Genomic DNA, 6,000 nt, shown 5'->3' on the forward strand with positions numbered 1-6,000 from the left:
GTGCATATTTGTGAGTGTGTACAGATTCTGAGTCTTGAATTCAGAATTCATGCGCTCAAATGGCATTTTCACTCAAGGCTGGTCTTTGGCTCCCCTTTCAACTTTTTGCTGGTTAATTAGAGCTAAGCATTTCACTGACTTTTCTGCGTGGACTGATTCAAACATCCATCCTCAGATATCAGTCTCCTAAAGAGTTAATATTACAGGTCTGAGCCACTAGCACCTGGTTTAAATCCTTATACCTAAAGGCAAGCAAAACCAGAGATTGTGGTGCACATCCGTAAACCTAGAAGAAGAAGAAAGGAGGTCTTGAGTTTAAGGCTAGTTTTGGCTGTGTGATAAATTTGAGTCCAGTGTGAACTGTACAGGCTGGCCTGTTAAATTAACCAGTTAATTAATTAAAATTAATAGTCAGATCGCCGGCCAGATTCAGTATATCATCTGTAGTTGACCAGTCTCAGTTTTTTTAAATCTCAGAAGACAAAGAAAGGATGCAATGTACAATAGTTTTCAAATGATGAAACTTCATCCAGTCATGAAGCTGGTATACACAGAATATGTAGAAGGTTGACATAGTGTATAACTGGATGTTAATATACAAATAATAGTGTCTAGGTGATAAATCAAATTGAATCAAGGGAGAGTGACAACAATAAATAAAGTTAATAAACCATACTCATCTTTTTCTTAGAGGAAATGGAAGAGGAAATAAACGGTTCATATTTCTTTTACATTTCTTCAAAGCATTTAATCTTCCCAAGAGTTTACCACATTTTAAATACATCTTTGTCACTTCTCCCTGATGAACTTGGGGATTTAATCTAATTCCCAACTTAATAGAAGGAGCTGCTATCCATTTCCCTTTCCACCTTCTATTAATTGCACTTAAATCATAAGCTTTCCCGGTGCGAAGTCAGGAGTCAGGAGTTCTGAAAGCTCAGCCAAATGGAACCTCAATCTGGCAAGTCTCTGAACATTCTAACAGCTTTCTTCCCTTCCTCTCTCACGCTCAGTAGTTTAGACTCATTCAAGTCTGCCTCTTGTCGAAAATGAATTTCCATTTTTCAGAGTTCAGTAAGTAGATCTTTTGTCTCTCCCTTTTGGAGCCAAGTAGATTGCTTTTAGCTGCCTGGTGGAACATTGTATTTTATCATCATGAGAGTAACCAGCTGCAGGTTTTTGAACTTGAATGATTGCTCACCAGAATGGTCTCTGTGGTAATCTGCACTCTTCTACTCTTCTCAAATCTGGCTCACCCTTGAACCACAAATCTGGTTGTTTTTAACAGCTTAAATATCTTGACAACTATTTTCTGTAACATACACATATGAGTAAACATGTAAAATGTTGCAAACTGATTTACCTCGCAATTGAAATCTTTAGCACACAAATGGCTTCAACGGAAGTTTGCATGCTTTTTAATAATTTATACTCATTAACATTATTTAATTGTTTCTGTTTCTTTAGATGTAGCTCATTTGCAAGTATGATTACTGCCATTCCAAAACAAACAAAAGCTTTGCAGTGAATTCATATGTGAACAGTAGCAGAATTTTCATTGCTTTGTTAATTACTCTACACAGAAAATTTCAAGATTCAACAAATCATTTTACCCTATCTTAAAAAACACATAAATATATGTATATATGTATTTTTTGTTGTTATTGGTCATGGGGCTTGAACTCTGGGCTTAGTCGCTGTCTGTGCATTCTTCAGCTCAAGGCGAGCGTTCTACCTCTTGGGCCACAGCACCACTTCTGGTTTTCTAGTGGTTTATTGGAGATAACAGTCTCATGGAGTTTCCTGCCTGGGCTGGCTTTGAACTACAATCCTCAGATCTCAGCCTCCTCAGTAGCTAGGATTACAGGCATGAGCCACTGGCGCCCAGCAAAAATACTTATTTCTAATGATAGGACTATCCTACCTTTATAAGAACATTCAACCGCATGCATCTTTTCTTTCTTGATGTCATCTTCCAAGTGTTGTAAGCATCAAATGCCTTTTAATTGGTGTAGAATTCTAAAGCCATAGCCATTTTTTATAATTATTTTATTAGTTGTTGCTAACCAATATTTACCATTTTTTTTAAGAACTTCATTTCTTCCAGACACCTAGAAGAGGTCTGTAATGCAAACCTCATATCATCACGTTCCAATTCTGCAGAATAAATTTATTGCTTACTCTCCTATCAGTAACTGATTATAATCTCTTAGTGGGTAGGACCTAGAGCTATTTAATTTTCTATGTGCATTCCTCAGATAGCAACAAGTTCAAGGAATCACCAAATACATTTATGTTGCAGAATGATAAATAGATTTCACAACAAATTCCTAATAGAGTGGAATATCAATTTTATTCCATTTTAAATTCAGAGGGAAGAAAGTAATGGAAGATGGTAGTGTGGTTGCCTCTATGTGAGTCTTCTTGCCTGCAGATTATAAATAGTCAAGTCACCTCACCCTGATATATGAACCATTCAGATAATAAAATTAGAAATGATGTCCACAAAGAACATTTACTGCTACAGAATAGGAGTCCTGTAGCTTTATGACTGGAAAGTAGGCTCAAAAAAGTCTGTAAATAATTTAACTCTTAGCTAATGAGCCCCATTAGATTAAAAGGTACTCCTGAGAGTGGAGTGTTGTTCAATGGCAAAGCATGTACCAAGAATGAACAAAAGAACTGAGTTTAGTTTGCAGTACCTCATTCTCAAAAATAATTTTACGTAGAATGATTGGTACTTTCACCCTTACTCTAAGAAGATCTGAAATATAAAGCTGTGACTATATTCATGCTAGCCAGTTCTCCACAGCAAAAATGTTGTAAAAAATGTATATGATTAAGTGCTACTGAAGCACTAGAACTCTCAACAGGGACCCTAGGTTGTGAAGGAAGGAAGGATAATCATTTTATCAAATAGTGCTACAACATTTGTGAATCTATATGCAAAATTTAACATTAGTTTATGCCATATGAAAAACTGAATTCTAAACAGATTACAGTCATATATACAATACTAAATTGATAACATTTCTAAAATAAAACAGAGAAAAAAATCTTCGTGGCCTGAGTTAGGAAGTGATTCATAGACTCAATGCAAAATAAATCTTGAAAAGAAATACAATAAAATAGACTGGATCAAAATTAAGGATTTCTTCTTTCAAGAGACCCTACTAAGAGCATGAAAAGTTAAATCTCAAATAGGCAGAAATAGTTTCTCACACACATATTTGAAAAAATTTATATAAGTAAAAATACTCTCAGAGCTCAAGGAACAAAAAAAAAGCAAATTTTGAAGAGCTCAAAGAAAGTAATTACAAACAAGCACACAGAAATTTCTCATCACCATTATATTCACCTGTCTTCACTAAAAAGATCTCTGTGATTTGAAAAATCATTGTGTTTATGGATCTGTTTGTGGACTTCATATTTGGTTGCTTTTATCTGTCTGTCTGTGCAAATGTCAACACCATTCTATCTTGATTTCTGTGCCTTTTTAATAATTCATAAAGTCAGTTAGTATATTTTCTCATTTTATTCTTTCTCTAAGTTGTTTTATAAGTCTTTTGCTTTTCTTTGCAGATTAAAAAAATTCCTCCAAGTCTAAAAAAAGAGGGTTGCTGTGCCTTGCAATGTAGTGTTGACTCTATATTATATGGGGAGAATTAGACAGAGGTCTGACTACCTCCTATAATCCCAGCTACTGGGGAACCAGGGATAAAAGATCCATGTGAACTAAGGCATTATGGGAAATATGTTGAAACAATGTCTCAAGAAAATGAAATAAAATACAGGAAAATCAATACATTAATAATTTATACTTCTAATTAATGATAGTTGCTTCACCTATGTAGGACTCTTATTATTCTCAGTAATGTTTTGTCATTTTTACCACATAGAGTTTCCAAAATTTTTATGAAATTTTCCTTCTCCCCGGAAATTTAATATTTTGAAAATATTGTAAGTCATATTTAAATTTTTGCATCTCCAGCATATTTCCTCATTTGATACGTAAGTCTTCTACCATAAGCTTTCTCTTATTAGTTCCAATAGCTCTTTTTGTACATTCACTGAGTTTATATGGAAAGGACACTTCACTACTTTTTCTTTACAGTATCAATACCTTCCATTGATTTGGGTTTTATACAGGATGAAACTTCCAGTACAATACTTTATAGAATTAGTGAGAACAGGTATTATTGCCTAGTTCCTGATCTTAGGTTGAAATCTTTAGTCTTTCACTTTTAAGAACAACAAAGGAGGGAGTAGCAATTCTTGGCAAGAAATGTATTGATTAACTTACTCATGTAAATGTATCCCCTCTTTACAGCATCTTTAGAATAAAATAAAATTTAAAAAATAAAACCATCTGAAAAAATTCTAATGACTTTACATTTTTATAGATATTCTTTTTTTCAAGTTGAGCAAGTTTTCTATATCCCAATTTGTGGTGTTTTTATTTGGAATGTATGTGAGGTATTATCCAAAGCCTGGTTTTACATCATTGAGATGATCATAGAGTTTTATTTTTTAGTCTGTTAATATGGTGAATTATGTTGGTGTTGATTGGTTGGTGTAATGTAAAACCAACCTTTGGTTCCCACAAAAATCATATTAGGGTATAATGTATTTTTGTAAGTTTTATGAGTTTTCTAAAATTTTATTGAGATATTTTTCATCTCTATTTATGAGAGAAATTTTATTTTCTTAAAATGTTTTTAACTATTTGATATAAGAATAAAATTGACCTCCTAGAGTAAATTAGAAACTATCTTTTGTTATTTGTTTTTCTAGTAGAGTTTGGGTAGGATTTTAAAAAGAAGAAAAATTATAATAAAACAAAAGTGGATTATTTCAGAAGATCTGACAATAAAAGAGCCCAGTTATTAAAATCAGAAATAAAAGAGGAGATACTAGAATTTTAAGATTCAGAAACAAAAAAGATCTTAAAGGCAAGAAATTAAACAGCTTAGATAAAATTAGCAAAATCTTAAGCAGATGTGAATGAAAGAATCAGACTCAAAAAAAGTAGAAAAATGGAACTACAGCAATAACAAAATAAGGTAATGAAGATATACAATTTAAACATCTCAGAAAAAAGATGTCCCTCAGAGAGCATTATTAGTAAATTCTACTAAACATTTAAAGACTTACCACAAGTCATTTTCAACCCTTTCAAAAACAAGATGAAAGACTATTTCCCAATTCATTCTATTAGTGCAGTGCTTCCTTAACAACAAAGTAGGGCAAATAATTCAATAAAATAAACTATAGACTACAACTTCTTATGAATGTAAAAGAAAAAACCCAACAAACTACTAGCAGATGAAATACAATAACATCTAAAATGATCATACACCATGCATCAATGAAATTTATCCTAGGCTTGCTTAATATCTGAAAGTTCACCAATGTAGTCCAGCACATTACTAAAAAAAGCAGTCAAAATCATATGTAATAATAAGAAAAACAGAAACAAAAAGTGTTTGTTACTATTTAATACTCTTGAGTAATGAAATGTTCAAAAGCACATGAAGAGAAGAAATTACTTCAACCTGAGTATTATGAAAATCCATAGTTACCAACATACTTAACCCTTGCTTACGAATATGAAATAATTTATGGCTTCCATTAATGATCCCAAAATGACAGAATATCTACTCTTGTCACCTCTACCAAAATTATGTGTGGTGGCTGGCCATGGTGGCTCTTGTCTATAGTAAGTGCTACTTTGGAGAATGAGGCTATGGAATCATATGTGCATTTAGGTCAACCTGAGTAACAAGAGTAGAGGCCATTTCTTAAGCAAATTGAATGTATGTTTGTTGATTGTACATATTACAGTTCATTTCTCCATTCTTTAGTTGATACACATTTTGGTTGTTTATACATTCGGGGCTATGATCATTTGCTTAATATATTTGACAAGCCTAAGTTTCCATTTCCTATGGCTTTAGCTGGCAGTTGAATTGTTGGGTCATATGATATATATATATATAT

The sequence above is a fragment of the Dipodomys ordii genome, unplaced genomic scaffold (genome assembly GCF_000151885.1).
Source record: "Dipodomys ordii isolate 6190 unplaced genomic scaffold, Dord_2.0 Scaffold84, whole genome shotgun sequence".
Taxonomy (NCBI): domain Eukaryota; kingdom Metazoa; phylum Chordata; class Mammalia; order Rodentia; family Heteromyidae; genus Dipodomys; species Dipodomys ordii.